This window comes from Erinaceus europaeus, chromosome 19 (genome assembly GCF_950295315.1).
Source record: "Erinaceus europaeus chromosome 19, mEriEur2.1, whole genome shotgun sequence".
In the NCBI taxonomy this organism is placed as follows: domain Eukaryota; kingdom Metazoa; phylum Chordata; class Mammalia; order Eulipotyphla; family Erinaceidae; genus Erinaceus; species Erinaceus europaeus.
In genome coordinates this window covers 55,736,381-55,746,500 of record NC_080180.1, presented here as the reverse complement: position 1 = coordinate 55,746,500, position 10,120 = coordinate 55,736,381, and the positions used below count along the sequence as shown (strand labels likewise).

Below are 10,120 nucleotides of genomic sequence, written 5' to 3'. Positions count from 1 at the left end.
AGGAGTGGTAGCATTTTCCTGGTGTTAGTCAGTGTTTCTGGCTCCTTGGTGAGCTCCAACCATGAGAAATAAGACTTGTGTGAGGGTTACTGACGAGGCCTCAAGCAGAAAGGGTTTAACAATGGACCCCATCAAGATCCTCCAAGCTGGGCATCCCAGAAGAAATCACACAAGATGACGCCACCACCAGAAGCCGAAGGGCTCTGATTTGGGTGAGTAAGAGAGGAGGAGGCAGGTACCTCTCTGGCTGCTCTCAAAATGAACTTAGCCCCAGGAGGTCAAGGGGAAGCAGTCTGTTAGGAAGGACCCAAAGGCAGCTCCCCCAGTACCAACAAGTGGGCAGTGCTACCTGTGGCACCAGGGGCGCTGAGACTAAGATCAAAAGGCTGCCTGAAGCCATTCCACTGTTGGTATTCAGAAGAGGCTTGGCAGGTTCTTTGATCTGTTGGTTGGCTCTTGAGTCACAGTTACAGTCTCTAAGTTTGAGCCCCCCATGTGAAGACAAATGAGAATGGAGAAACACAGGATGAAAGGTTTGAGAGTGCTGGGTCAGGCTGAATGTGTCCCATGGTGAGAGTTTAAATTTCTGGCCCCCAAGTAAAATTCTTCAAAGAATAACCTTCTTGCCCACTATTCCCAGAAGATACCCTCACCGGGAAACACAACGGGGAGGCCTCCTAGTGCTGTGCAGACAGAGGCTACATGGGAAGCAACTGTGTTTGAAGCTGACCACTGTCCCTAGAATTCAGTCACATTGGGGGAGAAGTTCCGATGTGAGTAATAACACCAATAAACTTTGTTTCTGATGCAGATTTCTGATGTGTCCTCAAGAAAGTACAAAAAATACTTTTAATATTTCCATCAGAATTATGTGTAAGAATTAGAGCTTTCCAGAGGATTATCATAATCCCTTTTACTATGAAACTTTAAGGAAATCTACAGAATATCAGTAACTGTACTTCCAAAAAAAAAATGTTAAAAAAATCCATATAGAAGTTTAAAGAATTAGTAAATGTACCCTGCCCCATCAGAGCATACATTTTGGATATTTCTTGCACTCAGTGGTAGTAATTAAATAACTTGTTAAGTAGAGCAAACAGAAATCACACACTCCCTACCCTCTGACACTTACTACTGGTTAAACAAAACTAAACAGCTGGTAAAATGTTTAAAGGCAGTTTACGTTTCACTTGACTTACACTTGAAGATTACTGCTGAAGGTCTCTTCTGGAGGTTTACAGCCTTTAGCCTGGAAATCAGAAAACAGAATAATGGCAAAGGAGAGAAGGGAAATAAAAAAACAAAAGGCTAAAAATTAGTTAATAGACTAACTCCTCTCTCCACTCCCAAATCAAGGAATAAGAATCACTCAAACAACTGATCAGGTCCTCACTATATGTTTATATATGAACTTTGAAAATTCCAGAGTGAGTATAGACACTATGGTAGAAATCATTAATGAACTGTTCAGTGAAATGCCAATACACGTGGCATATGCCTATGTATCCATATGTTGCAATACAAATGTGATATTAGGTGTAAGCATGTTAGACCTCTCGAATTTAGGCGGGATGGAGGTTTCTTGAAAAGGATGGCATCTCTATTCCCTTTCTGCCCTTGCGTTTAAATAAGACTAGTCAGTTTATTCCAACAATTGTGCCTCCTCACTGCCCACAGAGGGTCAGGTGAACTGGAGGGCGAAAAGAACCTTTCCTTTTCCTCCTGCTGGAGATTTCTAGAAGGAACCCCTGAAGGCCTCCCAGTCTATAGGACAGGGGAAGGTAGTGGAAGAGGGGTGGGGGATCACCGCAGAGGACCGCCCTGAAGCACTCCGGCTGCTCTGCTGGTCCTTCCAGCCTCGCCCCAATGGCACGAACCTCGGTGGACTGGCCCTGAGGAACAACCCTTGTTCACCCAAAGCGTGGCTCCCCCGGCGCGGGCCTGGCTCCTTCTCCCGGCCAGAGCCCACCGAGGACGCGTGGGTCTCCAGGGAGACGGAGAGGCGGGACTAAACCAAACTGGGACTCGGGATTGGGGCAGCTCCCAGCGCCCGGGGGCGGGGCTTGTAGGGGGTGGAGCTTGTAGGGGCGGGGCCTCCCTCTGGCTGCCTGGGTTTGGTTGGGGCAGGAGGTGCGGGACTCCAGATACAGCCGGGTTTTCAAGCAAAGCTGCTTTCCATATGACACCACCTTGTTGGAAAGTAGTCCACCCAACCTATGGGCCTCTGATGTTCTGCCCTGCGTCATTTCTTTCGTGTCACTCACTATCTGTCCAATAGTCTATAAGCATTTCCCTAGGGGTCCACAGGAATGACGGGCAAAGGGAAGCTGATCTAGACATTCCTGAAGGCTAGGAGATAAAGGCGCTTTGCCCACCCACATAAACCATCCCCCTCTTGCCCTGCCTCTTTGGAAGACAGCCCTGTCTTTCCTGGTCCATAATCCTTTCCCAGTTCTTTCTCCAGAAAACAAAAACAATTTCAATTTGTGGTGAACTAGCTCGTTAAATCTTTTTGCCTTCTGTCTTTGTTCTTCTTGTTTTTAATATTTACGTGGAATTTGGAGTTTTATATTTACATAGACTAAATGCTAGTCTCTTAACTCCATCCCATCATTTCTTCTGGTTGCTCACAGTGGCAGGAAGTGAGTTCTGTACTCATTCTCATACACAGGGCCAAGAGATGGGCTGGTTGGTGGTAAACCTGGTTGAGCACACACATTAAAAAAAAAAAAGAGAGAGTGGTTCGGGAGATGGTGTAGTGGATTAGGCATTGACTGTCAAGCATGAGGTTCCAAGTTCAATCCCTAGCAGCACATGCTCCAGAGTGATGTCTCATACTTTCTCTCCTCGTATCTTTATCATAAATAAACAAATATCTTAAAAAGGGAGTCGGGCGGTAGTGCAACGGGTCAAGTGCAGGTGGCACAAAATGCAAGGACCTGGAGCAAGGATCCCGGTTCCATCCCCCAGCTCCTCACCTGCAGGGGAGTCACTTCACAAGCGGTGAAGCATGTCAGCAGGTTATCTATTTTTCTCTACCCCTCTCTGTCTACCCCTCTTCTTTTCATTTCTCTCTGTCCTATCCAACAATGATGACAACAATAATAACTACAACAATAAAACAACAAGAGCAACAAAAGGGAATAAATATTAAAAACATAAAAAATAAATAAATAATAAATTTTAAAAAATCTTTAAAAAAGAACGAGTTTAAAAAGGGGGGGCAGCTCAGCAAACTTAGCACCAAAAAAGCAAATGACCCCATCCAGAAATGGGCAGAGGATCTGAACAAAACATTCACTTCAGAGGAGATCCAAAAGGCTAACAAACATGTGAAAAACTGCTCCAGGTCACTGATTGTCAGAGAAATGCAAATAATGACAACATCGAGATACCACCTCACTCCTGTAAGAATGGCATACATCAAAAAGGACAGCAGCAATAAATGCTGGAGAGGCTGTGGGGACAGAGGAACCCTTCTGCATTGCTGGTGGGACTGTAAATTGGTCCAGCCTCTGTGGAGAGCAGTCTGGAGAACTCTCACAAGGCTAGACATGGACCTTCCATATGACCCAGTAATTCCTCTCCTGGGGATACACCCCAAGGACTCCATAACACCCAACCAAAAAGATATGTGTCCACCTATGTTCATAGCAGCACAATTCATAATAGCTAAAACCTGGAAGCAACCCAGGTGCCCAACAACAGAAGAATGGCTGAGAAAGCTGTGGTATGTATACACAACGGAATACTATACAGCTATTAAGAACAATGAACCCACCGTATCTGACCCATCTTGGATGGAGCTAGAAGGAATTATGTTAAGTGAACTAAGTCAGAAAGATAAAGATGAGTATGGGATGATCCCACTCATCAATAGAAGTTGAGAAAAAAGAACAGAAAGGGAAACTAAAAGCAGGATCTGACTAAATCTAGAGCAGGGCACCAAAGTAAAAACCCTGTGGTGAGGGGGAGGGTGGACATTCAGCTTCCCGGGGCAGCACTGGGGTGGGGGTGGGTGGGTGGGATGGGACACAGTCTTTTGGTGGTGGGAATGGTGTCTATGTACACTCCTATTAAATTGTAGTCATATAAATCACTATTTAATTAATATGAGAGGGGAAAAATTGATTGAATGTCTCGAACTTTTTAAACACAGACTGAGTCTTTTTAATACGTAGGCTGAGTCTTTGATATGTTGACTCTCTCAAAAGCCTAGACCAGCTAGAACAGAAGCAACCGGTGGCACAGCTATATACAAGATGTTGGGTATTATACAGCAAACCCTAACAAAGGGACCTTTCAAAGTTAAGCCAATTACCAAATAATGTGATTATAACAATAACTATCCATTGTCTTCCTAAGACAGCAGGAACCTCACATTTCCACTACAGAGCCTATATTTTCCCCCAGTCCTGGAACCTTAGGGTGGGGCTCACTTTCCTGCATGCTTCTCTCAATTCATAACAAATAATATTGCATCTGCTGATCAAAACCTAATCAATGCAACAAGTGCCGCCCCAGCATGCTTCACTTCAGACTGTGTCCAGAGACTTCAGGTGTGGAATGACAACCCTTCAGCTTCATTACTCGGTGAGACCTTTCCTTTCATAGTATTCTCTAATTCCATTCCAGGTGGCTCACTTCCTAACAAAGTCCCAAATCCTAGATATAGACCAGGTACCCTGAGATAGAGCATATGTTCACACATACCCATAAACTAGGGCAAATATATACCTGAAAGCAAAAGTACACAATAGTCTGCAGTGAGTACCCCCCAACACTTCGTCTGCACTATTCCAGTCTTTAGGTCCATAATTGTTCAACATTTTGTTTGGCTTTGTATGTTAACTCTCTTTTCAGCCACCAGGTTCCCGATGCCAGCATGATGCCAACCAGACTTCCCTAGACAGACAACCCCACCAATGTGTCCTGGAGCTCCGCTTCCCCAGAGACACACCCTACTAGGGAAAGAGAGAGGCAGGCTGGGAGTATGGATTGACCAGTCAACACCCATGTTCAGCGGGGAAGCAATTACAGAAGCCAGACCTTCCACCTTCTGCAACCCACAATGACCTTGGGTCCATACTCCCAGAGGGATAAAGAATAGGAAAGCTATCAGGGGAGGGGATGGGATATAGAGATCTGGTGGTAGGAACTGTGTGGAGTTGTACCCCTCCTATCCTATGGTTTTGTTAATGTTTCCTTTTTAAAATAAACTTTAAAGGGGGGGGCAAGGGAGTGCACCTTGCTTTTTTCATCTTTCAAATATAGAGGAGCTGAATAATGTCAGGCTTTTATTCATTGCCTACTATGACATGCTGTAGGAAAGTCAGCCAGCAATATGCACACATACACTAGTCATTCTACTAACCATAAATCGATTCTACTTGGAGAGCAAGCATAACTGCTTTCAATTCAACATCTAATTTGCTGCAACAAATTACTAAATTATTTCTACTGAGTAGGTTTATGTTATACATTCAGTCGATCACTCAGACAGACTACCAGCAAATGGCTCCAGGCAAACCCTTCAATGACAAGGTCCACTCTATTCTCGTGAGCTCATCTCCCAGTTTCAGCACCACTTCAACATAGCTCCATTGTGACTTCTTAGAGTTCCAGTTCTGTCTTTGTTGCTTTTTCTGCTGACAAGGGTTTGTGAATTCCATGCATCTGCCCCCCTCACAAGGGCGTCTCCTAGCTTGGTGTCTGGATGGTTTCTTTCTGCCTCTTTGGACTTATGTCCCCGGCTTATTCTCCTCCTACCCTCTCCCTTCCCCACCTCAGTAGCTCTTTGGTTGTTTCTTTTCTCTCTCTCTGTTTAGCATAAGATTATGGGATTTCTTAGGAAATGCATCCAGTTAGAGAAATATTTTCAAGTGACAGAAAATCTGGCCCAAATTTGCTTAAGCAGAAAAGGAAACTGATTTTTTTTTCTACCCCAGAGAATATCAACTTTTATTGCAACTTAAGAGTCTCATGCTATTCTGAAAACTTTTGAGAATTCTATAAAATCCCTAGTTCTCAACACAAAATCAATTTCTCCCTATCTCTGACATTTCTTATTCTCCACTTACTATGAGGATCACTTTATACACAGTGGTTGGTTTATATAAGTAAATCTCCCCAACACTATGTGAATATCATTGGAAACAAACTTGTATGAATTCTCTGAAACAGTACAAGGATAAACTGTACACTCTCAAAAGTATATTTAGACTAATTGAATGAGAAGATGGAATCCTTGAACTGATACTTTTTTATGTAGTTCTGTTCATTACTTCCTCGTCTTTTCCTTTTTGGAACTGAGGGGAGACAATTACATTTTAATGTTATTACTGATGCTCACTGAGTTCCAGAGTGTCCTCTTCTGATCTTTGCTCTGGAGTAAAGGTTTTTAGAATCTTCCATATTCCAAAAAAGCAAAAAATTATCTTCAAGTGGCAATCAAGACCTCTTAGTTATTCCCCAGCAACTGTTCTCACAGTCATCACTTCCAAGATGAAAATCATTCTGAATTATTCTTGTTTTATTGAGTATACTGGCTAGAAATATCTGAAGAAAAGATACAGGAGTTAAATGTTTTAGTTTTTTATGTCTGATGATGTAGAACCAGACATTCTAAAATCAACATACTTTCCTTAGACTCTGGGAGATATATTCTTCCTGCTGTGCATTATTCATGATGAGAAATCTGGTACTGATTTTACTTTCCCCTTCTGATATGATCTAGTCAGAAGATTTGTATATATAGTGGCGATTTCTAATCTCCATGAATAGAAACAGAGTTTGTTACTGCTTGTTTACAATATATACAAGGTTCCCAGGGCAACCTTGGGTTGTGTTCCATGAAGTCTTCACAGCCAAACGGTGTTGAGGGGACCATGACCCTTTGCACCTTGCTGGTTTGTGGTAGAGAGATGATGGTGAAGGTGAGAAATACATTCCTTTATATAAGTTTCATATGCATCATCTCCTCTCATATTTCATTGGTTCCAAGAAGTCATGTGATCACGATCAATCCTAAGAGCACAGGTCACTTCCCTCTCCTTGTGTCCTACAAAAGATATTGGACTGGAGAGAGTGTCATAGTTATGCAAGAGACAGACTAGAGCAGTAACAGACTAAAGGCATGACACTCAAGCATCCCAAAGTTGGGAAAGAACACATCTGAATATTAAGGGGCTGGGAAATGACTTCCTTTAAAAAATTAATTAATGATTTATTTAATTTGATAGAGACAGAGAAATTGAGAGAGGGAGGGGAAATAAGGTAAGAGAGAGACAAAGAGACACCTGTAGCACTACTTCACCTCTTGTGTAGCTTTCCCTCTGCAGGTGGAAACTGAGGGCTTGAACCCAGGTCTTTGCACACTATAATGTGCACTCAACCAAACATGGCACCACCCAGCCTGGAAATGATTTAAAAAAAATAAAACGACTTATCAACACCTAAGAAACTTGACAATCTTTAGGACTTAGCTTGAGCATTTAAGCTACCTGTCTGACAGCTAATGTGCATTTTCTTGGTTTTGAAAATAATTTTAGTTGCTTCTTCATCAATATGTAGAGGCCTCAGTGTTTATAATTCAATGTATGCTTGATTTCAACCTTATGACCTATGAACATCAATGGATATTAAAAGTTATTTTATTCATCTTTCAATATTTTCATACCTTTGTTTCTAGCTGGAGATGGATAAATTTGCTAATTTAGAAATGCAACTTAGTGGCCAGGTGGTGATGCACCTGGTTGAGCACATGTTACAGTATGCAAGGACCCAGGTTCAAGCCCTGGTCCTCACCTGCAGGGGGAAAGCTTCACGAGTGGTGAAGTAGTGCTGCAGGTGTCTCTCTGTCTCTACCTCTCCATCACTCCCTTCCCTCTCAGCTTTTGGCTGTGTATATCCAAAAAAGAAATAATATAGTGGTCCAGGAAGTGTTGCAGTGGATATAGCATTGGACTGTCAAACATGAGGTCCTGAGTTCCATCCCCAGCAGCACGTGTACCAGAGTAATGTCTGGTTCTTTCTCTCTCTCTCTTCCTATCCCTCTCATTGATAAATAAATAAAATATTAAAAAAGAAATAAAGATAATAAAAAATTATAAAAATACTACTTAGGGGGGGTTGGGCTACAGCGCTATGGGTTAAGTGCACATGGTGCAAAGCGCAAGGACCAGTTTAAGGATCCCGGTAGGAGCCCTCGGCTTTTCACCTGCAGGGGAGTCGCTTCACAAGTAGTGAAGCAGGTCTGCAGGTGTCTTTCTCTCCCCCTCTCTGTCTTCCCATCCTCTCTTGATTTCTCTCTGTCCTATTTAACAACGGCAACAATAGCAACAACAGTAATAACAACAATGATAAACAACAAGGGCAACAAAATGGGAAAATAATGTCCTCTAGGAGCAGTGGATTCATAGTGCAGGCACCGAGCCTCAGCAATAAGCCTGGATGCAAAACAAACAAACAAACAAACAAACAAACAAACAAACACTCTCTATTTAAACTTGAATATACTATGTACTTATTGACTATAATTTGTTAATGTTATTTTGTGCCTCTATATGCTGAGTAAAGATAAAATGGAATTGTTTCATATGAGTAAAAATAATCTTAAAAAATGTATTTTAGGGGGCTGGCCGGAGGCACACGTTATGTGTAAGGACTTGAGTTTGAGACTCCACCCTCACCTGCAAGAGATGCTTCATGTGTGATTAAGCAGGTCTGCGGGTGTTTCTCTTCCTCCCTCTGTCACACCCTTCTCAATTTATATCTGGTATATCAAATAAAAAATAAAGAAAAAATAAGAGAGAGAAAGGGAGAGAAAGAGAAAGAGAAAGGAGAGAGAGAGAGAGAGAGAGAGAGAGAGAAACAGTCACTCGGAGCAGTGGATTCATAGCACCAGTACCAAGCCCCACCAATAACCCTGGTGCTCCCCTCCCAAAAAAAGTACCTTAGTAGTTATGAAATTTCATGAAACCTGAATCATATGTGTATATAATGGTAAGCACACACATGAGTATACTTCTATTCAGTGATGAATATGTATCAAATATCATTATAAGACACTGGAGGCATATTCATATTTTTTCAATATAGTGCACAAGTTTTCCATTTTCCAAGAACAAAATATAACTCTGCAAGCCAGGGGGATTCTAACTTCATATATAATATTTAGTTGTCAGAAGTCATGATGCATTTTTTGCATAGAAAAACAAATAATACGTCATGACTTTTTCAACAACCCAGTATTTCTCACAGACTTATAATAAATAAGATGAAAAATATCATATTTGATAAAACTCTTTTAATACTTCCAGTACAATCTCAAAGGGAAGCTACTTGTTAAATAAACGTAAAATAAAAACTGAATTAGGTACAAGAGGAATAATATGAAGTAGAAGTTCTAAACGCTGGGCTCAAAAGTCTAAATCAACCCACCCACCCATCCATCCATCGAACCATCCATCCACCCACTCTTCCACCCACCCATCCATCATTTCAACAAGCTATGTAGTCCAGTGGAGTGAGTATCCAAAGATAAATCATGTTTTCTGTAAATTCTGAGCTTTACTTTGAAGACACAAATGCAAAAGAAACAACTGCTTTTTGCTTTCATTCTCTATGACTTAATTGCATCATAATCAGAAAGACCGTGTCTTCTCCCACCCTGTCCCTTAGTCTGTTCTTAATCCTCACTGGCCCTGACTTTCCTTTAGAAAGTCCCTATCACTGAGCTCAGGTCAACCAAACATTCATACCCCATTAGCTACCTTCCTCCAACTTGTTTGCAGAACCACTTATTCCAATAGAACCTGACATTGCTCTGACAGTACCTCCTCTGTGGATCAGCCCAGTCCTATGGGCAAGTCCTATGTGCCACATGACAAGTGCTGTAGAGATGACAGCATATGGAGTGCCCCCAGTTTCGCAGTCACAGAAGAGTTAGTAGAGGGGATTATCCTTGACGTGAGTCTTGAAAAAAATATGAGTAGAGGTATGCATGCTGTTATAACAGGGTCTTGGGGTGGCAGGAAGCCATGGCTCTCTTGATATATATGGATTTTAGATTTTGGGAACAGGGAACTGTGGAACTTTGTCCTCAAACAATATAGCACTA

General features: G+C 42.1%; 1 protein-coding gene across 1 annotated transcript in view; it reads right to left on the bottom strand.

Annotated features, from left to right (window-relative positions):
- TTC29 (tetratricopeptide repeat domain 29) overlaps nucleotides 1–2,005 on the bottom strand; it is a 194,558-nt gene extending 192,553 nt beyond the window's left edge. The window contains exons 1-2 of the mRNA XM_007528445.3: nucleotides 1,878–2,005; nucleotides 1,200–1,249 (exon numbers count right to left, since the gene is read on the bottom strand). The gene's annotated coding sequence lies outside the window, so the exon portion shown is untranslated. The remainder of the gene's footprint in view (nucleotides 1–1,199; nucleotides 1,250–1,877) is intronic.
- Between the last annotated feature and the right edge of the window lie 8,115 nt (nucleotides 2,006–10,120).